A 27,587-nucleotide genomic window follows, 5' to 3' on the forward strand; every position below is an offset into this window, starting at 1 on the left:
CTTTAAAGATGAAAAATAGCACCAATTATATTCTCTAATACAATTGATTTCTAAGTACCTATGTGTATGTTTCTGATGCTGTACAATTCTACTGCCAGGTTCATAAGAAGGGATTTTAAGATGATCTTGAAACCTTCTTTCCCGAGACTGTGCATAAACATGCTGCACAGCCTTATATCTATATATAAATATATAAATATATATATGCAGGTTGTCCAGAACTGTTTGTAAGAATAGATAAAATTAACTATCTGCAGATCCAAAATTTTACCCATTTGTACAACAATGGGTGAAATAAATGTACCAAAATCTCTTTTTGGTTCTTGTCCTTTCCATTTTTGCGTGCCACCATATGCAACCTTGCTTGCAGTTGGCACTGAAGGCAAATCTGCTCTTTTGCTTCTGCACCCACAGCAGAGGGAGGTAGCTGAGCTCTTTCACAGGGGAAAAAAAAGCAAAAAAAACCCAACTGGTTTTATATAATATCTAATAATACAATGTAAGGACATCACCTTTCAAAATTAACCAAAGCAGATACTTTTTCATGCTATAGAAAAGTCTTCTCTGGACCTCACTGACACCTTAGCATAGCCTTAGTTGGGGATCTCTACATAGGCTTGTATTTTAATAATAACTTTTATAATTCAGGGTTTCAAAAAGGACACAAACCTTGCTTTTTCATTCAGGAAGCCAGTAGCTGGTTAGGCTCTGAAGAAATGCCTGCACAAGTAGGTTATTCCGTCAGCTCGGTGCAACAGGTATTTTTCACCTTGCTCCAGAGAAGGGTGGGAGGACCTAGTAACTGATGAAGGCAGGATACCAGACAAGATGGAGCGTTGGCTTGATTCCATATGATAATTTCAGTGAAATTGTTTTGCCTTCAGGCTGCTGTATCTGATTAGACCGGTCTCTAGCTGATCCAAGGTTAGGAGAATGCAAAACCACTGTTGTGTTGTGCTAAACACAATGCAGCCAGACCAAATAATCTGGGTCAGTTATCCATGCAGATCTGCAGATACAGGCATGCATGCAAGCTTGCATGAGGAGCAACATAACATACAGTAGCTTCAAATTTGGGAGGAGAGCAATTTGCCGAGATAAAAGTTGTGGCCTCTACAGTAGCCTGGGTAATCATATAAATAAATATAAAAGTCCATTTTAGAGCAGCATTCTTTTAATACTAATTGGATGCAAAAATCTTATCACATTAGTAACCTTCATACCTTTATAATAAGTCTTTTATTGTATTAGCCAGCTTGGTTTTCACTAATATGATACGAAAGACTTGCTAATATATTAGGAAAGTCACTAACACTATTAATTTACTAGATAAATTACTTCTCTATCTTGGAACTTTAAATGAAATGGAATTCACTAATCCTAATTGGTTTGCCTTCTACCAGAATTATTTCCCATTAGTTCAGCATGTTTTCTTTTTTCATACTTGAATAGAAGAGATTTCTTAAACTCAAAGCCTTGGGGTACAGTATATGGGTTTATTAATTATCAGGTATTCATTCAAGGGGGTTAATTAAGCAATAACTTTCCATTGACTGGAATATACAAAGGAATAAAAGGCTTGACTTGTCCTGCTGATTAAAGCACTGGGGGCATTGTGTCATCATTTTGCTCCATTCGGTTGTGGGGGAATAAAGATTTTTCCTCTATTTAACATAATTGGCCAAGAGCTCAGAGACCCCATTCCTCGTGCACAAGAACTTTGTTGGCTTGTTGATTTTCGTCCTTTTCCCGCCCTGCCACCTCTGCCTGGCAGCGAGTGCTGTGACCTTTCCTCGTGGCTGCAGACCTCAGTGCTGTTATCCACATTTTTGTCATCTGAAGACTGCAATGCAGTAAAGGGAACTAAATCCCCTGGGAAACGGAGAGCCGGTGGTGAAGGCAAGCAGCCTGCTGAGTAAGCAGGGTATCTTGCTGTAGGCACATGACACCAATGCTGAGGAGTTGGTACTTGGCTGTGTATTGGCTTCCAGGCAGAGTTTATGGTGTTGGCTTTGATGTCTGGGCCTAATTCAAACCTCTTTGGAATCAGTGGAAAGATTCGCCATGTACTTCAATTGATTTTGGATCAGGCCCAGCAGTCTCTGAATAGCTCGTCTATGCGAGAGACACCCTCTCTTCTCAGGGGATATTGCCTCATTATTTGAGAGGAGCAGCATGTCAGCTAGAACATCTTCCTTTTTTTGGGAAGGAGAGTGAGCTGCTGTCAAGTGAGGACTTGAGATTCTTGCGAGGGCTACTTCAGTCTAGGACTCGTCCTACAGGGACTGGAAGCTGTTGACTTTTAGGGAATACCTTTGGGAAGTGGATCCTTTGAGGCCATAAATTAATATATTAGAATAGGTGGAAGAGAAAGGGGGGTTCCTAGAGCTTCCTTACATCCAATTGAGCTCCATTTCCTGTAACAGCCTCCCCAGGGCTGCAGCAATCTGTTTTAATTAGAGCAGCCTCCGAGCATCTCTCGATTATGCTGAGGAATGGGGCTTTGCTGAGAATTTAGCTGACCCAAGCTGTGGGAGTGCAAAGGCCATCGTTGCGCAGGCCTCCCACGTTCCCTCATTTGCACTATTCGAGTCTCCAGCCTGAGCTAGCTCTCTGCCGTCCATGCTCTGGAATCCATTTGTAAAAGAAGCTTGTGGTTGTGTCTGTTTGTTGGTAAATGCATATTATACCCTGGCTGGAGCTGGCTGGCTGAAACTGCAGCTCACAATCAGCCGTGCATCACTGAGTCAGCGCATCCCAAAGCCTGAGCACATCTCTGCCCAGGGGAAGCAGGGCTGGGTCCCCACCACGCCCGGGAAGGTGGAGCCTCCGGATACCAGTGCAGGAGCCCACTCGTCCCAGGGAGAGAAGGAGGTGGAGCTGCAAGCTGGAAGAGTGTGTGATATTAGAGCGACTGCTGAGTTTATTCTCCAACAAGCGTTAGCATGCTTTTCTTGCTTGATTGTTTTGGTGATTGTGGTAAAGTGCAGATGTTATGCAATGGTAGGACTGGTAACACTGGCCACTGCCAACTGTGGTGCCAGGAATCATTTATAAGCTTCCCAGCAATGAGCCCTGTCAGCACATGCTTCGCCTCCTGTTGCCGTCGCAGGCACCACTGTTGAGCCAAGCCATGTTGTGACTGAGACACCCGTTCCATCAGCGAGAGCTGTACCAGTCTTCTGGCAGAAGGGCTTCCTGCCTCTGTGAAACCAGTCCCGTGCCTGTGCCTCCTCTGTTAACTCTTGCAAACCAGCCCTGCAGCTCAGCCAGAGAAGCTGAAATCCTGCTTTACCAAGAGGGACGTTGTGGTAAAACAAAAAGATTTCGAAACCTCAACAAGAAAGGCTGTAAGATCGCCTTGAGTCTTTGAAATAATGTATGTATGCATATATCTAGGTATACCTGTATAACTACACGAGCCAAATGACTTGCTTTGGCTTGCTTATCATTCTAAGACATAAAACAGGTAATCTAGCTTTATTTGACACCTACGATAATCATCCAAGAAAATGAGAGGCTCTGTAATGGAGGTCTATAAACAGGTCTTGCAGGTCATTCGCACAAGCTGGCTCTGCACGCCAGGGCTCTATGGAAACGTGGCTATAAACACCGCATTGGATCAAGAGCTTCCCTACTGACAGAAGAGACGAACACTAAAGCTGTGCAAAACTGAGTAAGTCTCTGAAAATGATTCACCCTCTTAATTAATTTTCCATTTGGGTTGGTGGAATGCCCTTAGGTGGCTGCATTGGGCTCAGATTTCGTCTTTCTGGGCAGAGTTCACCTTTGCACAAGGACTGGGAAACTCTCCTCTCCCACCCTCCATGTGCTGAGGAGCCCAGGCAGAATCCTTTAAGGGAATATTTTCCTCTACCCAAATCATCGTGAATCACACTAATTTCTCAGGGCACAGTCACATGTGGCTCAGAGGCTCATTTAATTGCCAGCGCTGTGGTATGCTGGGAAGCCCGTAGCCTTGCTTTGTTAAGCAATGCCCCGTTCCCACCTCACAGAAAGTATCCCCAAGCTCATCACTGCAGTTTTCTGTCACGACAGCCCCTGGTAAGAGCAACCCTATGTGCGAGCAGCCCTTCCTGCAAAGCATGCAGGGTTCTCCAGCTTCGTGTCCCGGCTGTGGCTTGGGCTCCTCATTTGCTGGGTGAATCAAGCACTTGTAAAATGAGGCAGAGCTGGCACGTTCCCTGACAATGCGGGAGTCAAATGCCCAGGGTCTGCCATCTTGTACCAGTGCAGCTGGAGCAGTCTCCTGCCGCAACGTGAACATTGGCACCCTGCTTTTATGTTGTTTGTGTGGTTGCTGAAGTTCAGTAGAAAGTTTGCTTGCTTTCTTTTGAGTAATAACAAAGGGAAGGCTCTGCTCCAGCTGTTTCCCCCATGATTTACAACTACATCCCTAGGCTCAGTTCTCCCACTGAAATCCTTTACTCCTGATCAGGAGACAGGACGAAAGGAGTGGAAAGAGCCCCCATGTCATGCCCCAGGCCATCCTAGGGAGGGGATAGACAATCCTGTGCCTTATCTCTCCCAGCTCTCCCCCTGTGATATGCTTGGAGAAATGACTAAGCTGGGGAGAGGAGCTGGAGCAACATGAGGTAGGTGCGTAGGAGGTTGCCAGTGGGGTTGTTCCAGCTTACACTGGGAGTCACCTTGACCCAGCGCTACAAAGGAAACCTAAATTTCTCCTTTCCATTCTTGCCCCACAAACTGCACAGCATAAAATGTATCACTTTCCTATTTTCAAATAGCATTTCTATATGCATTATTAATGTAACTAAAACCCAAACCTTCAATTTATCACTCCCTGGACACTCGCACTTAGAAATGTGTGTTATATCATTGTCTGTTTAGAGATGGTGTTAAGTTCTAGCTAGAAAAGAAAGGTGTGGTGTTGGGAACTGTACCTTTCCCAAAAGGAACACCAAAGTCTTTCATTTTTAAAATAAAAATAACAGCAGGATGATGAGAAGTTATGTTCCCTTTTCTCTAGGCAGGAGTTACAATTTGGCTGATTCTGCCAAATTTGCGCCTGCATTAATGGGTGATATGACTGTTTTCCCCCATTCCAGTATTTTCCTGATAAACATCAGTTTAAAACCCAAAATGTAGCCCACTAATAAATCATGGTTATTTTCTTCTATCAGGCTTTCATCTGGCTAAGCCTTAAATTTCCGCTGCCCTAAGGAAGACTTAGATTAGGGTGTTCCATTGGGTGCCAGAGAGGGAAGAAGGTTTATGTAGCTGGGAGGTTTTAGCAAGCCATCAGAAGATTTAGGGTTTCACTTCTTCTGGGAAAAGTTGACATTAGAAGAATAGGTTCTCATAGTCAGATTGGCAGAAAAAATTAATGAAACCTCTATGGACCAAGATAGGGACTGGAAATTGGCCCAGTGAGATTTTAAAGTTAAGATTCCAGTGAAAGCCATGTGAAATCAATGGAGATATTTCCATTGCTTTCAAAAGGCTTTGAGGGATATCATATATCCCACAGGGTAAAAATCTCACAGGCTCTTCAAAACCTGAGTTAGGTGGATTTGAATATGCACGTGTTGGCTTACCTGAAATGTGATGTGGCCCTAGAGCAGCCTCTGTTCGTTGCAGGGAGCTACGAGGGATGTGCCACCCATCCAGCTATCATCCCTTGTGATGTCTCACCAATGTTTTCCCTGGGCAGGCTGTGCTGCAGCAGAGCAATCAGGAGACACTGATGCTTTGGAGCCCATTATCATCTATGCAATGTAGGGATGGAGACCACAGCTTCTCAGGTCTCTGTCCCCCCTCTGCCAAATGGGAGGCTGAAGGATGGATGGGAGCCAACCAGCGATAGCACACACACCTTGTGGAAGTCTATGCCTTCCAGCAGGAATTAGACAAGATAGTTGAGCTGAAAGTGGAAGAAATTGCTCCTGAAGCCCTCTGTGGTGGAGGTAAGGTTTCATTTCTAACATCTCACACCTGCACTCAACTGTGTTTGGGAGGAGCCGGCTGTTTAACTCAGGGTACTGCCAGCAGGGCCAGGATTTAGCATTAGCAGCTAACATCAGGTCTTGAGCGTGCCAGGCAGCAAAGGGGTCCCTTCTCCAAACATCTGCCCCCAGCGCCCCACTAGGAGCAGAAAAATATGAGCATGGGGAATTAAAGTGACAGCCCCCGCGATCTGGCATATGTCACTGCCTCCGAGGCTGATTTAACTGGGCAGCAGGTAGGAAAGACAAATATCCACGAGAGGAGCTGGAGAAAATGGAGGCAAGGCAGAATGAGATAAAACCTATTAGAGAGAGTGTTTTACAGAGCAATTCCTTGGGGGGCTGGGAAGGATGGAGAAAGCTCACCATAAATGGAAAAAAGGCTTGGTCTATAATTAATTTACCTTGTCTGAGCTTTTCACCACATTTCTAATGTATGTCCATGCATGAGAAAAAAAATGCACCGAAACACACACATGTTCTGTGTGTGTTAAGTGCAGAACAGATAACTGTCTCACCTCAGGTTGGCATGGCAGTGTATTTGCTCTGGATACGTAGGGGCTTGTGATGGTCTTGGACTCCAGCTTCAGATAAAATAATCCGCCCAGACTGCAAGGGCGTTTATTGGAAAGGCGGTATGAGAAAAGATGCTGCTGCTGCCTTAACTGCCTGACTCCTGCACATTAACAGTGTAAAGGAGGAGTTTTGTTGGCAATTTGTAGGCAAGAGGCTAAGCTCCACTGCTTGCACTTAGACAAATGGGTATTGGGAGTGGTGAAGGTAGCTGTCCTTCCAAAGCTCCTGGTCACTTAGAGTCAATCTGGGCTGTGACAATCAACCCAGATTCTCTCCGGCTCAATACCTTGCCAAAGAGAAGCTGGGAAATCCAATTACATTTAACACTTCTAGCACTGGCCATAGTAGATTCCATCTTATGTGTGGGTTCTGCAGGTAAATGTACACCTGTACCAAATGTCACTTGTGCCTCTCACAGCAGTGTCAGCAGCTGGAGAGACACTGAAAGATCTGATCAGCCCGAAGCCAGAACTCATATAGTCACTTTTGTGATGTAGAACTAAAGTGGCTAAAAAACGACAGATTCCTCAGTTCAAGGATGCTTGGATCAGGGGCTGGGGTTTGCTAGGAAATCAAGGCTGAATTTTGAACTTTCCCCTTTGTACTGTTGACTATACAGGAGAAAAAAAAATAAAAGAAATATATGGAAGGAAGCAAAGTGTGTGTGTGTGTGTGTGTGTATATGCATATATATATATATACATACTCCTGCAGCCTGAGAGCTGGTTTCAGTACTGAATACTTTTATGTAGAACTCAATAAAATGCATTTGCAAAGATAATTACAGATGCAGCAATGTTCTCTAATAATGGATTATATAAAGCATGTTATGAAATGCATTCATATCAAGTTCTTGGCAAATTGCACTGCCTACTGTAACCAGGTGTTGTAAAACCAATTATGGGTATATAGGAATTACCAACACAATGTATGTACCCCTTAAATAATATATGCAGTTTCAGGTGGCTGTAAAACATGCTGTAGAGGGTGGTGGAATTATTTCAAACCCACTGGAGCACAGGAAGCGAGGCTGCTCTTGGGGAAAGCATGGTAAGAATTGGTGTTATGATGTAGATTGGCTGACTCTTGGCTCAAGGCCTACGGGTTGATGCAGTTGTCTTTCTGTGCCACAACATTTTGTCCTGTTTTGTAGTCCTGTAAATTCCCATCAACATATGTCGCACTTTGTTCACCTAAGTAACGAGCGAAAGATCATTAAGACCCTAATCCTGTGTTAGAATCAAGCATTTATGACGTTGCTGCAATTTGCTGGACTCCCACGTGAAGGCTTTGTCCAAAGCCTTTCAGTAGAGTGGAAATTTACTATTGAATTGGGCAATCTCTTGGTTTATTTTTCTCAGATTATTTCTTTAGGGCAGAAGGGATGTTATTCTGAGTTATTAGGTTGTGTATGTTGCTGTGTCATGAGAAAAACAAATGGATTTCTTATTCTACTTCCTCATCACTAAAAACAACCTCCAGTAAAAGATAAGCAGAACCAGTACAGATAAAAAGGAAGCCCCTTCCCTATTCTCCCTGCAGTGAACCTTCACCCAAACTTTTTTTTTGTATCGTTCCTGTTGTTGTTCAAGCATTTCCTAGTTCTGCCTAGGACAGAGCACAGTCACAGCCACACAAATTCCCATCATCTTGTCTCTTTGCTATTCAGAAAAATCTTCTCCAGCCCAGTTTTTACGAGAACAGATGTTTGGGAAGTTTGAGAAAGTAGATACTGTGCAGGCCATGGCTACCACATCAGCAAAGTACAGTTTCAGCTTAAGCATGCAGCTGCAGAAACATAGCCCTCAAAATATCAGATCAAACTTCAGTGAGAGTGAAGCACACCATGCCCAAAGCCCAGCTTGATGGACTGAGGGACCAGGCTGCAATTGAATGAGATGCCCTTTCAAGCTGTTTTCTTGTAGATTTTTCCTACAAAATCCAACTAGATTATTGTGTTTAACCACTGTTGTGCAGACATGAGAGCGGGATGCAGCTGGAATATATGCTTAAACACAGAAACAGATTTATTTTCATAGAAGCAGCTACACTGGTAATTTGCAAGTACATCTTTCCTCCAAGGATATCTTAAGAACTTCACAAATATTGTTGGAGACTGGAAACATTCTTGCACTTGGGTAAACTTGATCTTAGAGAGGTTAAGTGATTTACTCAAGGTTTCCCACTAAATCAGAAGTAGAGGTAGGAAGTTGTTGTGATTTAACCCAGCAGACAGCCAAAACAACCACAGGAGCCATTTGCTTATTCCCCACCACCTTCAGTGGGACTGGGGAGACAATCAAAAAGGGAAAAATAAGTACAACTTGTGTGCTGAGATAAAGAAAATTTAATAGGACAGAAAATGAGACAATAATAATAATAATAATACACTAAAGAAGTGATGCACAGCACAATTGCTCACAAACTAAAGCAAATACTCAGCTAGTTCCCGAGCTGCCCTGCCTCCTGGACCACCTCACAGTTGTATGCTGAGCGTGACGCCTTGTGGTATGGAATATCCCTTTGTCCAGCTGGGGTCAGCTGTCCTAGTCATGTCCCCTCCTAGCTTTTTGGGCACTCCCAGCCTTTGTATTGTCAGGCCAGTATGAGATGCTGAATAGTTCTTGACTACTTGGCAACAATTAAACACATCGGCATGTTATCAACTTAGTTCTCATTCTAAATCCAAACCCCAGCTTTATACGAGGTACTAGAAAGAAAATTAACTCTATCCCAGCTGAAACCAGTACAGAAGTGAAACAGGATCCTGACTGCAAATGACATCTTTTAACCTTTGGAGGTGCTACAGTGTGCAAACTCAGACCTGACCCTGCTAGGCTTACTCATGTGAGCAGAGTCTCTGAAATTAATGGGGCAACTGCCGTGAGAAAAGGGCTGCAGTACTGGCCTCGTTAGGCCTTTCTCCATGAAGTGTTTAATATTTCCCAAGGGGCACTGTTTGGCTTCGCATCATACCAAAGTATCTTGTAGCAACAACAACAACAGTAACAGAAATCTCAATTTCATTTTTTGCCTCTAGAGCATAAAGTCAAGGCCCAAGGAGAGAGCTCTCTCTGGGTAGGCACTAAACCACGGGGACCTGATGGCACTTGGTGTTGCTTGGAAATGGGCTCTGGCACCTCAGGGTAAGAAGAGATTTTGGGTCACTGCATGGACCTAAAGATTTCTCAGCTGGTTAAAAACCATAGTCTGTATTTCTTCTAAGCAAAAGTTTGGCTCTAGCCCAACTTCAGCAGTCACAAAGACTAATATATAAGAAAGATTGCGTTAAAATATATACCGTAAAAATAAATCCTTAATAAAAGGAAACAAAAATTCCCAAATTCTTTCTCCTTTCTCTGCTGAAAAAGGGTTTCTAACTACAAGCCACTTTTTGGCTATTTAAGTTTCCGTGCTTCTTATTTCACTTCTTTAGCAGGCTTGAAATTAATGAAGAGGTAGAAGATGAGTGACAGAGGCAGTAAATCATGGAAGTTATATAAATGCATGGCAATGGCAAGCAGATCTCAACGCTAATGCAGGCGGCAGAGGTTTCTGCAGTTAAGGAAGAAATGAGGGAACCTGCAGCATCTGAAGAGAAGTCGGCTGACTGAACTCCAGTGCCTGCTCCAGCCTGCAGAGACGGGAGACTGCCACGACGGGGAAAGTGGAAGTGACTCCTGAAACCCGCAGAAGTGACAGTCCCCTGAAGCTTCAACTTTTGTGATAGAGTGGAAGAGATCACTAACTGCGAGCAAGGCAAGTCCGTGGAGGAGAGAAGGGGAAAAAAAAATAAAGCCCCTGTAACTCTGGAGTTTTTAAAAGTGCCCTTGTTTGTTTTTTTGGCAGAGGAGCGGAGCATTTGGCACCCATCCTTGGAAGGTGGCCCAGCTGTAAAAATGCTGGGGTTGGCCCTTTCCATGCTGTTGCTACGCGGATGGCCCAATAGCCAGCGGGGCCCTCCAGACCCCACCCCGTGCTCCAGCCGGATCCAGGCCTGTATTACAAGCCTCTCTTCTCCCACTTGCTAATAATAATAATTAAAAAAAAAAAAAAAGCCAAAGAAGTGCCGAGTTTATGCAAGCAAACTGACCCTGCTCATGCCTGGAGCTCAGCAGAAGAGCTGGGGAGCACCAGCCTGTGCCTGGCTCCGGCTGCGCAGCCCCATGGGGATGGATGGATGGATGGATGGATGGATGGATGGATGGATGGATGGATGGATGGATGGATGGATGGGGCTCTGCGCTGGGCTCCTGTCTGACTTGTTCTGCTTTCCCTCCCCTCTGCTCCCACAGCTTCAAGGTATAGGGCAGAAACAAAGGGGTTTTTTCCTCCTCCCCTCCCCCCCCCCCTTTTTTTCTTTTTTAATAACTTTATCAACTCTGAACCCCAGGATGATTTGTGCGTTTCATACTTTCTGTGCTTTTACTCTCGGTTAGAACTTGGATCCTGTCCATTTCTTAGTTAAAAACCTCTTTCCTTTTTTTTTTTTCCTTTCTTCTCTTCTCCCAGTTGTTTGTGGTTTTGCATGAAAGGGCACTTTTAACTCCTTCGCCGCCCATTTGGAAAGGGCTGTCTTGGCTCAGCCTTGTTAGAGGCGTTTCTGGAAGAGGAGAATAAAGTGCCGGGTTTCAAAAATGCAGGCTGGAAACAGAAGAGTAGTGATGGAAAAGATTTACATTGAAACTGCTACTGTGGGATAACCAGAGCTAGCAGAGCAGACCCACTATTTACAAGAGCCCTGATTGCTTCTGAAAGGCACTAGACGAGGATTTTCCAAGCTGGTACTTGAAAGCATTGGTATGGGCAGGGGGGAGAAGAGGACAAGTTTGTTAAAAGCGTGGGAGAAGGCTGCTGTCCTGATTGTCCTGCATGGACAGGGGCCACCTCGTTCCACCCCGGTTCAGTGTGTGCATACCGTCCTGCTCTTGCGTGTAAAATGGGGAAATGGGTGCTTTTTTGCTACCTAACTGTAAAAAAAACAAGCAAAAGTTGCACTTTTCCAGTGAGACTATGTTGCCAGAGGGTAAACAGAAGGTCCTCAGCATAGCAGGAACATGCATAAAGTGTTGGGTGAGCTGGGGAAATTTTCACTGGAAGTTGGAAAAATTAGAGAATTCATTTTTCCCTGTTGCCCATAGAGATGAGAGACTGGGAAGCTGGCATCTGTCCTTTATACCTTCCCCCCCCCCCCCCCCCCCCCCCCATCCTTCATCAGCATTTGCAGCTGCAGAAAGTGGGTATCACCACACTCCCGTGGGGAACCAGAGCCGGGTGCGCATGTGTACGCTTGCACGGCTCACAAGAGCTTTCCCAGCTGAAGTCCTTGAGCTCTGAGTGAATGCTAGAAACAGAGATGACTTAAATATTTGGCAGCAGCTAGGATAAGTTATCTTTTTCTTCTAAAAAAATAACATGTTATGCAAGCAGGTTCTATTATATTTATGGGTATTTATTATTTCTTTCTCTGTATGATAAAATAACCTGGTTGGAACCAGCAGGAATGTGAATTTCACATTTCATGCTATATATGAATCAAATCACAGGACATTTCTTGTGTAAGTTTTAAATGCACGTGAAAAAATCCCTTTCCTGTATTTGCACATCCTGTGGTAATTAGCACGTGAATATTTTCCATTTTTAGTCTTTGAAAAAAATAATTTTAGAGTGGTTAAAACAAGTGCATATTTATCCAGCATCCTCCCCGGTATGATTGCTGTTCTGAAATATTTGTATTCACGTTTGTATGTATGTTTGTTGTGCCCGTTAGTTCAGTTTTGTAGAACAAATGGAGAAAACGAAAATATAGATTTTTAACCACAACAAGATTCCCTGCAGACAGGATTTTTCATACTGCTATAGAAATGCAGCAGCTCAAAGGAAGAGCACAGCATGTAATTCTACATACATCACAGCACTTTTTTATTACTCTTACCACACCAGCTGAATGGAGAATTACAAAACTATGTCCCTGATTCTGTAAAGATTTTAAAAAGAGGCTTAACTTTAGGCATACAGGTAACTTCAAAGGGAATTAAGTGAAAATAGAAGATGTGAGTAGTTCGTGACAGACAGATGCATTAGAGAGAATGATCTACGCAAAACTTGATCCAGAAGCTCTGGAATTACGTTAATTGATCTTGGTGAGCTAAACAAAAGCTCGTTGGAAATTATGTTCAGAAGCTAAACCTAAGTCTTTTAAAAAGTAAAACCCAGTGCAGTGGATATTCATATTGTTCTGTATCCACTGACTTGTCCCTAGGAAAAGGGTGGAATCCCAGCACCGCGGAAGGGAGCAGGAATATTGCCACTGATTTTACTGATGCCAGAATTTTGCTCAAAACACTTACACTTCTTCTGGCTCTGAAGGCTTTTTATTAACTCTGACATTGTTTTCTGCATCCTTGCTGTCACATTGCATGGGGTGCGAAAGCATTTTAAAGTCAACAACGGACTTGAGCTGCAGAGCACGGCTCATTGATCAAACCTCCGAATCCATCTCGACAAAGTTTGATTAGATGTTTGATTCGAGCCTACCGTATAGACACATCTCTTTGAACGTTCACAATTTTGTTGGCACACCTGTTGTGGCCTGGTTGGGAAATTTTGTGCATGTAGCAAATCCTGGTCTAGCGGGGCAAACGAAGCATCGATTTCGTTTCACCACGTCGCAGCCAACTATGTCAACGTACTGCACGTCCCTTTGTGATCATGCTAAAGCCACTCCGACAAAAAGCCACCTCAGCAAGCTGTCATTTTAATGTTTTATCCGTTTTCTTTTTGTGTACGTTTGCTCCACATTTCAGAGAAGCTTCATCTCCCCTGCCCACCGCCATAGGCTATGAGTCTGCAGCAAAACTCAAGTCTCAAACATGTCACATATAATGAAAGAGGAAAATTCCACCCAAAACACTCTGATCACTGGCTTTCTTACTGAAATCCCCTCCCGGTCAGGAAGAGGAGAGGATAAGTGAGAGAGCAGGAGGTGACACCTGTGCAGGGGAAGTGCTACACCTCTTCCAGCCAAGAGCATTGTCCTGGATATTTGCTAAGGGATATGGGGCACCCAGGTGGTGACTGCAGTGGGAAGCCCTTTGTGCCTCACTACTGCAGCCGTGGGTGGGATGCCTGTGTTCATTTATCACTTCAAACCAAACAGCTATATTGTAATACTGTAAATTAGAGAACTTCTGTATCATAATTTTAAATCACTTAAGCTTGTGTTATATTTTAGCTCTTTATTCATCTAACTAGTTAAGGTTTTGAAGACCTAATCTAGTTCTCGTTAAGACAAAGAAGAGAATTCCTTTCTCTGTGAAGTGTTATACCCTGGGAAGCCAAAACCTTTGGTGCCCGCCTCAGACTTTTATGTCTTCCAGGCATTAACAGCTCAACCTATAGATTTTTCTCCATCAGTGGGGAAGTTTTATTCTTATCCCCATTTTAGAGGATGAAATCTCTTATTCAGTGAAGTATGTGAGCATGTGCCAGTTTCAACAGAGCTGGTGGAATCTATCCAGGATAGACTAAGTTTGCCAAAAGTGCAATTTGAAGTGGAAAACTATTCGTAAATTCAGGTTGAATGTAATGAAGAGTTTTGTCAGAAAGAAAATGAAGGGAATTTATTTTCTCAGGAAAGTTTAAATGTTTCATTGGTTTTGTTTTTTTTCCCCCAAAATAAACTATGTCATTTTGACCTTTCTTGAACCATTTACTTTTCAAATTTAACCTTTTCATTCATTTAATTTTGAAAGTAATACTATAAATAGAATGTTAGACCTCTCAGTAAGAGAGTGAACTGTCATTGCTTTAGGTTTCATTTTGATGTTTTGAAATGGGGGGGCTGTTCAGCTAGAGCTGTTTGTTGTTTAAATGTTGGATGAAAACCAATATGATTCTAGATCAAGGAAAACAATCTGAATTGATGCAAAATGAAACTTTTGGGGGGTCTTTTATGTCTGTTCCACCAACACATGGAGTGTTTCAAATTCAACATTACCTGAATCATTTTTCAGTTTTCCATTCAACCACCAGACCAAAGAGAACAGGTTTGTACAGCTCCAACTCCAACAGCTTAACAACCCTATTGTTTTCAGTTGACTCCTGTGAAACTACCTGTGCTGGGAGTCATATACGTGGCTTTGAGAATCCCTGAACTGATGCCTAAACAAACTATAAGAAGTCAAACAGGGTGATGGGCAGAGCTCGGCGCAGAGCTCTGGTGTCCTGGCTGGTCCCTTTGGTGCTCTGAGTTTAAGACCATTTTTCTCTTCCACGTTTAAGAAGATTTTTCTTATCTGGCTTAAGAAAGGAGGATGGAGGCTGGAGGGGGAATTATTTTCTTTGTGGCTTTCAATGCTTATGAGCAAAATTGGAGAAGTGTGTATGGTGGGCAGCAAAGGAAAGAAGTGCCTAGGTGAATTTGAAACTGAGATCTGGGCTAAAATTATCAGTGGTTCTTATACAAAATGTACTTCTCCCTCCTATGAACTTCCTTTACATAAATACCCAAATAGCTTTTGTTAGTTACCAGGAGCTTGCTCATTTTCTGCTACTAGCTCCTTCTAGTAACGCAAAGTAAGTGATAAAATAAAAATGAGTTGGAATAATTTTGCAAAGATGACTTTAACCAATTAGTCCATTAAGGGAACAGTGGGAACACCAAAGACATAAATTTAAACATATACCTTTAAATAGCATAATTACATTTTAAGTTTGAAACTGTACACGTGAGAATAAAATAATAGATTCCAAGCAGCCAAGAGAGAAGGAAACATGATCCAAAGGATGCTTACTACAGACCACAATATTTTCCACCAAACTAAGTTTTATTAACTTCCCAATGCCATGTGATATGTATCTGCAGCTCACTCATACTGCCTTAATTTGTTGCTGTGTGTGACAAGTTGTAGTCTGATCTAGCCTGACACTCCATGGTATGCACAGCGCACATATATCATGATAAGACAGTTGAAAACCAAAGACAAACAGCCCCAAAGAGGGAGTTAAATAGCATGAACCAGCAGGGGCCTGCATTCATCAGAGGGTGAGTATTTGAAATGGCACACCTTCCACTTGCAAGTAAATAAATACTGATTGCATGCTCTAGCTGGGAGTGAACAGATAATTCAATAGTGTTCCCACAGATGACTTTTTTTCTTTTCTTCCCTGTAGATTAGTTAACGTTCTTCATAATGACATCTTTTTTATCGATGTTTAGTGAAAAACAGAGTGTCTTGGACACGTAAACCCAACTGAAATGAGAAAGATGGAATCGCTTGGTACCCACTGGAGAAAGAGATGAACCTTGCTGCTGCTGTTGTAACACGATGCTCCGTGAGTGAAGATCTTCTGTTCTTTATTATGTTGGTAAAGCACCATTAATTCAAGTAGCTTAATTTCTGGCCAACTTTGTGCTCCCCTTCTAAGGACACTATTTAAGGACATATTCTTGGACCCCTTCTAAGAACACGTTTAATATTACTGGGCTCTAACTAAAGGAATTTCGTTGTCCAGGATTCCTCTGGCAAAGGGCATGAACTCTTCAGGGTCTGATGGTGCTGGGATAAGCTACTGCCTGGTTGAAGCAATATTAGTTTCTTCACATTGCTAAAAAGTTTGGTGGGAAATGGGTGTCTTTTTGTCATTTAGTGAATGAAGGCACTGGTAATTATGACAGTGAGTTTATGTTGAAGGGGTCATTATAAAACCACAAGAAAAATACATCTCCTTCACTCCTTACATCTCAGGTATCATCTGAGGTGTTTCTGGGCTCCCGGGATCCATAGTTTTGGGGCATTTTTTCATACCTAGAAAAACTACAACAATGAAAGAGCTTTTTATCACCTGTATCTGGGCCATAAAAGAATATAAAAATCCAGGTAAGCGTGGCAGTAATTTGCAGTGAATTCTTCAGCACTTCATTTTACAAAGACTCTGGTGGCTTGACTCAGAGAAAGCTGCCTTCATTTAGGTCCCTTTGGGCTCAGGATTGTGAGAGTCTCTCTGAGAAATGGGGAATTTCAGTGGTTATTCAAGTTTATCTTAAAGTGTTCTTAAACTGCGTCTGTAGCGTTGAACTGCCTTACTCTGAGTAACTGGGATGATGAACTGGGCAAGTGCTGCGTCTGGTTAGTGTTACTACAGACTGTGCGGGACAATCACTCATCTGGAAAAAAACACTTTCCACTCTACGTGAGCATCAGTGGAAATGCTGAGCGTGTTCAGTGCTGTTCTCTTTTTATCATAGAAAAGTGACATTCTCTATGGACCTGCTCCAAAGCCTGGTCGTGTCAATGAAAGGACTCCTATTGACTTCAGTGTGACTTGGAGTGGTTCCTAAAATTGGAACAAAGCAGCAGACTTCATAAATCTTCTGATGTGGTCCTTAAAGCAAGAATTCAGACCCCATGGGGCAAAGGTTTGTGATTAGAAAGACGATTTGGCCTCTCTTTCTTCCTGAACTGAACCATTCAGGTCTTACTGAAGATTCATTCTTTGAGAAAAATCATATGCCAGTCAGCACGGGGGATAGTCAGTCTGTTAAATGCTGCACTTTTACTTTTCATTATGGTGTGAGATTTGATTAAGGCAGCCAGTGACCCTGTGCTTTAGGAACAGAAGTGTGGGGGGGGAAAGGCAAAAAAAGCCAATGGAGCCACATGTTAACGAGAAGTGAAATGATTGAAGATTTGTAGGAAAGAGGAACTATCACAGCACTGTTGGCATCAATGTGGTATTGAGAGGTTTTAAACTTCCATAAAGCATATGCTGGCACTATTTCATCCTACACCTTTACCCCAAGGCAGACCCTGTTTGTACGGGAGAGCACCCTGCCATGAGAGCAAAGGCACACATTGATGCCACACTCCTTCAGCTGCTGCTCCCTGCAATCCATTGCCTGCTCACAGCTGCTTTCCTAGACCTTTCCTAGGGAGGTTTCTAAAGGTACTTAGGAAACTAGCAGGGTTTGAACCTCTCTGTCCCTGCGTGCCATTGGCAGAAAATCGCTTTTATTTCCTCCCCTAATGGATACAGCCATTCCTTCTCTCCCTTCAGACCTGCTGCCTGTCCACCGTAACTTAGTGCTGCTGCACCTGGCTATGGTAAAGCCCACTGGGAAGGGAAAGCCTGCTCACTGCACAGCACTCTGTCACGTCTCTTTCAGCATTTGACTCACAAGTGTAATTTGGCTTTATCTCTCCCCAAGTGCACTGTGGATGCCCGATTTTCAAGGCACATAATGCGAACCATCGTGTTACCATATACAACCTCTTTTCCACACTGCTCTATATATGTCATTCGACCTTTTAATTTGATTAGGAGGTTAATTTGTATGGTACTATATGTATTCTTTAACTGGAATATATATATATATATACTATGCAATGCATGATGTAAGTCAATCCAAAGCTAAAGAGGCCAATAAAAGCTAGTTCCTTAAGGAGGAAGCAAAACGAGCAGAGCTCAATGGAAGAAAAGCTTGGTAGGAGTCCAGAGTCCTGACTCATTGTTAGCCTTAAGAGCGTCCCGACTAGCATCAACGTGTTCTGGAAGCAATGTGATTTTCCTACCGTATTAACGAAAAAAAATAATAAAATGTAATGCTGAAACAATAGGACATACCAGAAAATTTCCACCAAGGAATGGGGCTCTGTAATAATCTCAGGTCAGAATCGTTTCCACCCAATTCGCATTATCTGAGCACATGGAACAGGGGCACACAACTTTGTGCCCACTGTGGGAAAGTGAGGAGCTCTTTTAGCCTGTTTCTTCCCTACCAAGTGCTTTAGAAAGCTAGGAGACAGAGTATGGACTATATTTCTGTTCATGGGAGCCACCCAGTCAAGAGGGAGCACTAGGAACACACTGTATAGCTGCACGGAAGCATTAAGCCCTCATGGAAATCTGAAAAATACCTCAATGGTTTCTACCCATGTATCTCCATAACTATAATCTCAAAAATATATATAATTTGGAAGTGACGGCATCCTGGAAGCTTGGCTAGTGTGAGCTCACAGTTATCTTTTACTTGATCCTGTGAAATAAATTATATGCAGCAAATCCCAACTGCAGATAAATTCTTCTCCATCTGTTTTCCTATAAGAGAATAAAAAAAAAAAAAAGTAGAATTACTTTCATGCAACAATTGCACAAGCAAGTCATAAGCTTAAAGACAAAGCAGAAGAAAGTTAGAATGTTTTCTGGTTTAATGCCAAAGATTTTTAAGATAAAAATTCTCTGAAAGTAACTGCAATAAACCAATGACTGTTGAGCTTGAACAAACCTCAGGTTAGGTTAAATTCAATTTCAGTTAAATATTTCTTAGGAGAAAAAGAGCACATAAATGCAGGAAAACAAAATCTTTATGTCTTAATTGTCATCTTTTTCCCACAATGTCTCCTAAGCTGGAATGAGGTCATTTGGCCTTTAGTAAGTACAGTGCAAAATGTGTTTCGAGGCAGAACTAGAGTTCACATCTCAAAAGCAAAAGAGTTAACAAAATATAAAACTGCATGAGAGAGAAATCACTCAATGCCTAGGGAAGTATAGTTTTACCTGTCAAGAACGAAAAAGTTGGTCTGCATCCATTGCAGAGACGTAAACTAATCTCTGTACAGGCTGCACACGAACAAATGGCTGAAGCCTGATCAAATACAGTCCAAACTTAGGAGAAAAGCTCCTGAGTTAGAGTTGTTCTTTCTTTTTAAGGAAAATTTTGCAACATTTGAAAATAAGCCGGGAATGATCTTGTAATTGTGTGAATCAAGAATGTAGTAAAAGTGACAGAATGTGCTTATACAGTTACAGTTTGCAGGTCACTTACATGACTTGTGTGGACAGTCCATAAAGACAGTACAACCAGGCACGATGAGTAATGGTCTGCATAAATAGGGAAGTAGTAGAAGGTTAATGGAACATAAACATTCTTGTTGGGAAATTGAGAGGGACAGTAAGAATTACAGTGGTACAGTGTTTCGGGTATATAAGTGAGTGAACTTGTAGTGCAAACATTACATATGAGAATCTGGGAAATGTGGGGGAAAAAAATAGTCATTTGATGGTTACATCTGCCCCTCTAATCATCACATGTTTATTCAGGACTTTGTAGGCTGTGAAGATTTTTTTCCACTTTCATATTTGTTGTGTTTTTCGGTCTCTGTTAAATGTCGATCAGAAGTGCTCTAACCCCACTCAAAATCCAAAACCCAAAAATGCATAAAGGGAGATAATCACGATGTCAGACATAACCACGAGCAGTTAGTCACTCCATCTGAACAAAAGCAATCAAGCCACATCCTTCTCTTTCCTCTCAGGAGACTCACAGACTTCTAATAATAATCCACCACAAGCACTTTAGGGAAAGGGAAGAGAGGAGAAGCTGTGATTTTTGACCCCATTCTAAAAACCAAATTGTCTCCAGGCATTTTGGTGCAAGTGCATCAGCCAGGGACACCCTGATGTAAAAGTTCACATGAAGAATCTAAATTACACCCAGAGGGCAGCTGGAGCATACAGTGTATGAGCAGCCCCGAAGGCTTGAGCAGCCCCACAGCATCTTCTGAAGTCTTCCTGCTGTCCCAGAAGAATATCTTCTGAATGGTTTCACACTCGAGTCATTTTTGGAAAAGCATAGGCAAAAAAAAATCAGATGAGGGTTTATTTTAATAAGACAGGCAAGGCATGTCCAGGTCTCTGGATCTCCACTACCCTTGCAATGCTGTCCTTACCAGCACCAAGGCATGGTAACAGCACCCATTTAATTTACCCACAGCCCCAATTAAAGTGCAAAATCATAGAATCACAGACTCATAGAATGGTCTGGGTTGGAAGGGACCCCAAGGACCATACAGTTCCAACCCTGCCACAGGCAGGGCCACCAACGTCCAGGCATGATCTAGACAAAGGTGCCCAGGGCCCCATCCTACCTGGCCTTGAAGACCCCCAGGGATGGGGCATCCACCACCTCTCTGGGGATCCCGTTCCAGCACCTCACCACCCTCTCTGTAAAGAACTTCCCCCTAATATCTAATCTAAACCTTCCCTCCCTTAGCTTCAATCCATCCCCCCTTCTGCCATTGTCTACCCCTTTAAAAAGTTGATTCCCCTCCTGTTTCTCTGCTCCCTTCAGGTGCTGGAAGGCTGCAATGAGGTCCCCCTGCAGCCTTCTCGTCTCCAGGCTGAACAAGCCCAACTCCCTCAGCTTCTCTTCGCAGGTAAGTTGCTCCAGCCCTCTAATCATCTTCATGGCTCCTCTGAACCCTCTCCAACAGTTCCACATCTCTCTTGTATTGGGAGCCCCAGATCTGGACACACAAAATTGTACCTGTGTTTCTGCAGGAAGTGTTCAGGTGACAGTTTTGGGGAAAGCACACAATTTCCTGTAGACCATCTTGCACTGAGCACAGTGGCAAAAATTTCCCAGAGCAAAGTGGTGCAGTGGGCACGGAGTGAGGACCTGTGCACAGTGTGATGACCTCATCTGGCACACACGTTGCAGAGGTGACCCAATGAGTTGACCGGGACTGTGATGTGTGAAGTTAAATATATGCCTGCTGGCAGGGTGAGGGGCTTTATGTATTTACACCTCACATCCTTGAAAATCTGACTTTGATGTGTAAGTACTTAATTACTGTGTTTTATTTCCTGCTTTTCTGTGTGTGTGAATGTATAATAAATCTACCTGAAATTGTCTTTTAGAAATGTGTTGGTTTCAGTTTGTAAGGAAGTTGTTCCCGCGTGCGCTGCTGGGCATTTCTTTTATTCATTTTCTTTTATTGGAGGCTGGTAGTACACTAGCTGCAGTTTTCATGTGATCATTCTTGAAATTGCTTCAAGAAATGTGTAGGTGTTCTTTCTGTGTAATTTCTTTAAATAGTAAGTGAAAATGGTACAGGAATAAAAAAACACACCGCAAAACTCTCTTCCTTTTCTGCCATTTTCATCCTTCATTCATCTAATGATCTTATTTTTACTCCTTGTCTTTCATCCCCCACTCTATATTAACAAGTTCTTCCTTCATTTCATTGATTCTCCTTGCCCACGGTGGCTTTTCTTTTTTTAATAATTTATTCAATATGTTTATTCTTCTGAAAGTACAGGCTGCCAGGAGAGGTTGTGGAATTGTCATCATTGGCTCAACTAGACACCCATCTATTAGGGATTATTTAAGGATAAGGAAATCAATCCTTCTGTGATTCAAGGGGAGGAGGGGATGGATTAAATGACCTGGTAGAGTAGTCCCCTCTAATTCAAATTATTCTGTTGTTTGTTGGTTTTTTTTCTAAATTCTTTTTGATCTAAATTTCCTAATTTTTTTTTAGATAATGTTCTCTTGTGTTTGTGTTCTTTGAAAGTATGGAGAATTTGCATGAACCAATTTTTATTAGTTCCCTGGAGAATGTTAAAAACTTCAATTAGGTCACAGTGAAGTCTCTTTTCCAGAGTGAAATTCCTTAATCTTCCTTAATAACTTAAATCTTTGAGAAGTGATGTTGTTCTGCAATGCATTTTGCTCAAAAGTAATTATATACCAGCTAAGTTGCTACATAATAGTCAGTGCTGTGTTGTGCTCTGAGTATAATCAGTCCTTGGGTTTTGTAGAGCCTATTAGCCCTGATGGGCTGGAAACACATGACTGTCAGTACAGCCTTGCAGGCTGGGAGATAGGAATTTCCAGTCTCCAAGAAGCTGGCATTTTCTATTTGCACAGGAGCCTCTCACAGTGTAAATTGATATTCTGGCTGTATTTCTTAGTAGATCTGCTCAATTGTAATTTTAGGATTATTTTAAAAACAGTGGGCAAGGAAATCCATGAGGCAAACACGAGTTAACAGGCTTCTGCCTTTTGCTTTGTGCATGTACCATCATCTTTGCCCAGAGTTCCCTATATTTTGCAGTAGAATGTACCAAACTCATTAATACTAAAAGTTATCAGAAGCTGATATCCTAGTATTGATCCCGATGCAACAGGAAGCCAGTCTCTCCCAAGCCTGGCAGTTCCCCTCCGTGGCTGCCTGTCCGCTTAGTCTTCCTCCACTTATGTCAGCCTTGGGGTCATTACATAACCGCTCCAAAACTCTTCAACTTTCTGGAATTAAGGGAAAAGAGCCGTCCAAATCCTCTTAAGAAGCTTTGAAAGTACTGCTTGCTTTGCTGTGTGCAGTAGTGAGCATGCTGTTAGTGCGTCGCTGGGGGCAAAAGCAGCTCTGCTCAACTTTCTTTGCCTGTTTTCTGACCGTGAACCAAACATGCTCCTACATCAGCCTCTGATGGGGTAAAAAGAGATGCATTAGGCTAAAACATAAAAATTAATTTAATGCCAAACCTGATTGTTCCTTGAAGAGCTTTGATGTAACGTCAGGAAGAGTTTTCTCTCACCTATAGGCTCTGTGGTGCATAGAGATTAAAAGTTTCCTACCAGCTCTGTTGTAAAGATTAGGAAATGCACACAGACAAAAAAGATGATTGAAGTTGTAGAGAAGAGAGGTGAGGTGCAGAGATCAGTTAGTGGTCTAGTTTTCCCTTGCTTGTCTCATGCATGCTGTATTCCTCTCTCTGGTCTACACAATCTTAAAAAGCATGGGAGTGAAGCAAAATCTCATGGCCCTGACAGTCCTGAACCTGAAAGGCTATCATTAAATAGTTTCTCTTCTTTTTTTTAATCTTCCTGTTTTATGAGTTCATTTCCTCCCTGGGTGTCTTCAAAATGCATACGGATTTTTATGGGCAATGAGATGCAGATGTAATAATGTAGACATCCTGCTCAAGCAATAAGGGTTTATAGTATCTTCCTATCTCAGCTTGGTGGTACTCATTTGATCAGCCTTGTCCTCATTCCACATACAGTAAATAAGGGTGGGTTTGCTTGGAAGCAAGGGAGAGGTTTGGTTCTTTTCCTTAACCACTTGATTTGAAGGGAAAGTCCAGTGGGGTTTATAAAGTAGCAACAACCTGCTTCCTGTACCCACTTTTCTGCTGTCCCACCTTCTGCTGTCCCACCAACTGCTCTGCTTTCTCCTGATGCTTTCTGCCATTTCTGGAGCGTTATCTTTGCTAACAGAGACACTTCTATAACTCACTTTTCCATTAAGTCGTGATGAAGCCCTGCTGATCCACTCCTGCTTTTTTCTCAAACAATGATTCTTAAATAATCCTGCAATGATGCCATCTATGTTTTCCCTCAGCCCTATAGGCATTATTTTGAGAGCAGGCACCAGCATGGCACTGACACTGCGGATGTGTGTGTGTTTGGCAAGAAAGAAAACCTTTCAATATTTCTCCTCTCCATTTGCTTGATTTCCTGCAAATCTCCGTGCGACTCATTTCTGTTCTGTAATCTGAGGTCGTGTTTCTTCACACGCATTTGGTTACAACAGCCTGGATGTGGCCAAATCAGAAGTCTTCCTGCCACCCTCCACAGAGCTGCCCTGTCTCTATCCTCTGACACAGACAGATGAGTAACACACCTTAGCTTTTTGTCCCCCGAGAAGGAAAAGACATTGAAGGAGAGGATGGGACCAGAAGTGTCTGAAACGCTCCATTGCCCCAGCCTAGTAACCTCTAATGGTGCTGGGCTGGGACTCTTCTGGGCGATGAAGCAGTTGCCTGTCCAAGTGTGGCTGGGGTCACTCTCCGAAGAAACATGTGCTTGTCAGGTGTGGGGGATCAAATTTGGAGCTGATGCATATTATGGCTACAGGACAGCGTCTTCAGACTTCGGTTTGTATCATATCAGGCATGAAGTATTACGTAGTGTTGTATCATGTCAGGCTTCAGGTATCATATAGTGTTGCCATGCCAGGAGGTTTTTAGTGTCCTAGAGACTGGAAACACACAAACAAAAAGAAATACTTTGGCTCTTGGCTGGAGGATTTGTCCACCTTTGTTCCAGCCTAATTTAACTCAAGTTGAATTCAGTGCATCCAATTTCTAGGCTCAGCTTAACTTTGGGACATACACATATTCTGCTAGATCTACTTCAAATATTGTGCTTCAGCCAAAGAGTCACTGCTTGTAAGGGCTGAATAGCTGCTTTCTTGCAACACCCACTGAAAGGCACAGCAAGAAAAAGGTCAGATTCACAGGGAAATTTTTGCCTCTTTTTTTAACCTAGCAAAAATGTGAGTTTTAAAAGTTTACATTACAGTCTTTGTTAAAGTCAACAGTAATCAAGTTTGAAGCAGAGCTAGAACTGCAATGGCATTCAAATTAATATTACCAGGAAATGCAAGCTCTTTAAGAGGCCTGTGTACAGCAACGTATTAAAGCCCTTAGCTGGAGTCTTAAGGGTCAAGTTTCTGGCACTATTAGTCATGTTATTTATATATAAATATATATGGACACATATTTTTGTGTATATATTGTGTGTGTGCGTGCACACACGTGCACCTCAGTCCTAACGATGCAGAGAGGCCTGCTGCAGGGAAAATCGACTGGAAAGAGCGCCTGGAGAGCTCGGGAGTTCCTTATGTACAGTAGACAGGGAAGGAGTGTGCTGGGGAAGCAGGAGCAGTGGCACCTCTCACAAGGCCTTTGCTAGTTCCAAGGTGTTTTGCTTTTGTTATTTGATAACATATGCTTCTCCTTCAGGAGAAGGAAGGGGTGGTGTGTGAAGAAAGGGTGTTTCTGATGTGGGTGTTGTGATTGCTAGATTTTTACTTTCAAGATTATGATCCTTGCATGGAGCTCTTTCAGCAGAGAAGGTGGAGACTCCTAAAATTAATAGCATTTTCATACAATTAATAAAATCCTCCTTTGGCAAGAATAGACATCCACCAGTTTAGCAAGGAAGGGGCAAACACGATTGTATGAAAATCCATTTTCTTCCAAGTAGTCAAAATGCTATCAAGGGGCACTGCCTGCCCTCACTCTCCTCAGGTGAGACCATTTCCATTTCCAAGATACACTGGATGCTTTTGATTAGCAGGAACTAAATGCTAAATAGGTGATGTTGTGATGATGAACTTGCCTTGGATACAAGCTTAGCCTTGTTAAATAGTTGAAAGTGATTCTTTTTAATTTCTAGGAGGTGGCACACAGAATAAAAGTGCTCCACAAGGACTCACGGGTTTCACAGGACATAGCTTTGACTCACAAAAGGGAATACAAGCTTTAATTTGGAGCAGGAGTGAGTCTACAAATACAAGGGGTGTCAGCTGGGCCCAAGTGAAGACCTTTTGGCTGAGATCAGCTATGGTTTTGTGTGTGACTCTTGCAGTGCCTGTACTCAGAAAGGGCTGCTCTGTGGTTGTTCTTTATACAAACTTGCTATTAGAGGTTTTTGGTACCTCTTGATCTGATGCTGCATGATCGTGGCTAGGCTGTGGAACAACGTGGTACAGCTTGTTTATGATAATCTTTGGGAAAAAGAATGACTCTTCACTATATCACAGAGCTCATGATTATGTGTTACATAGTGGAGCTATTTAATCAAAACCATTAACAACCTACATCCTATGATGCTTTGTAAAGCCAGCCAGTGTTATTTTTCTTATTTTGCAATATTTATGCTTAAAATTTTATGGGACACAAGTTGATTTCCCAAAACAAATTTGTTGAATGGATGTTTGTGGTGGACAATCGTATCAGCATGTGTGCTCACGCTGAGCATGAGTGTTCCAGTGCCTCCCAGCAGACAATGCACACGCTGAACTCCAAGTGACCCAGTTGTCTTTGCTAATCGCTTGCTGATTACTAGCTAATCAGTGCCTTGTTTAGAGCAACTAAGCCAAAACCACTCTCTGCTATGCTGCACTTGGAAAGCAGGATGCATTTTTTGGTCATTGTCATCACTGTGCTGTAGTTGCACTGGAGGTGGAGAATGAAATGTAGCATTCTCCTGTGCAGGGCTCTGCAGCTGTAGGTAGCTCAGGAGCAATACCTGGGTGTAGACTTCCATGGTCCTTTGCCATGTAGCCCCATGCGATGAAGAAAGCAGCTTGTAAGCAATTGCAAATGAGCACGCTAGCATTGGCATCCTCCCAAAAGCATATAGGAAGTGAGGATGTAGACCAGGGACAAAAAGTGTGTTTCTGGGGCCAGTATGATAAATTTTATCCTCTAGCTACTATCAGCGCAGCAGACACCCACTGAAGGTTGTGGTCTTGGTTCATCCTTGTGACAGAGTTGAAGTCAACATGAGGCCGAAGGGGGAGGAGAGAGGGAAGGAATCTATACCTGTATTACTGCAAATAAGTCAGTTGGTAGATATTTCAGGGAAAGAACACTGTATAAATGTGAAATTGTCTTTGGTTACTGCATTTTTGTGCAGGCAAGAGATGGAAGTTGCAGACGTTCCCATGATAGCTGGTCCTTTTGGCAGCATGCTGGATGCTTCAGCAATCAAAATATGCCTTTTCAAACCTAATGTTATCCTTGTCCTTGACCAGAAGAGTGCAGATAGTGCTTTGCCCTTTTTGCCAGCATGTTTATTAAATGGTTAATGTAATTAATGGTTAATTTAATGGAGATTTTTAGTATAGACTTTCTAGTCAAACTTACCTTGCTGTGAAACAAGTACTTACAGTTTTAGAGCAGGAAACAGACTTTTTTGGGGGAGGGTTTATAACTTTTCTTATGATGGGGGATGCACTCATGGCATGAACTATCCTGCAGACCCTCGCTGACCTAAAAAACACTACAGTGACAAGAAGAACCAAAGAACTAGCGCAAACCTACTGGTTTCTACTTTTAAAACTCTTGTTGGTTTTGCTGTAGGTGCATTATGATCTAATGGGTATTTTTTAATGAGCATGAAGTGTGTTTTTCATGTTGTGTTTTTTTGTATATTCCCTTTGTTAATTCCTTCAAGCAGCCACAAGAATAATCCGTGCTGAGAGGCAGCATGGTTTGTTCTACAGTAACCCGGGCTAGCTAATCTGTGTCATACATACATTAACATTTAACTTCTTTAAGTGTACGTGGAAAGGCTTCTGATCACCACTGAAAATGAGTCTAATGTATCCTTTATTAGAAACACTATACCTTCAGATCTTGCTAGCAGTTTCTGTTCATTTGAGGTGC

General features: G+C 42.6%; 1 long non-coding RNA gene across 2 annotated transcripts; it reads left to right on the top strand.

The window, feature by feature from the left end:
• Nucleotides 1-5,773: 5,773 nt before the first annotated feature.
• On the top strand, nucleotides 5,774-10,548 carry LOC311196407. 2 transcript variants are annotated; one of them, XR_014617580.1, is made up of 4 exons: nucleotides 5,774-5,948; nucleotides 9,604-9,709; nucleotides 10,000-10,322; nucleotides 10,413-10,548. It is a non-coding gene; the product is annotated as an uncharacterized lncRNA (long non-coding RNA). The 2 variants fall into 2 exon arrangements; XR_014617581.1 differs by lacking the exon at nucleotides 5,774-5,948 and adding an exon at nucleotides 7,568-7,613.
• The last annotated feature ends 17,039 nt before the right edge of the window (nucleotides 10,549-27,587 follow it).

Source organism: Gallinula chloropus, assembly GCF_964237585.1.
Source record: "Gallinula chloropus genome assembly, chromosome: 13".
In the NCBI taxonomy this organism is placed as follows: domain Eukaryota; kingdom Metazoa; phylum Chordata; class Aves; order Gruiformes; family Rallidae; genus Gallinula; species Gallinula chloropus.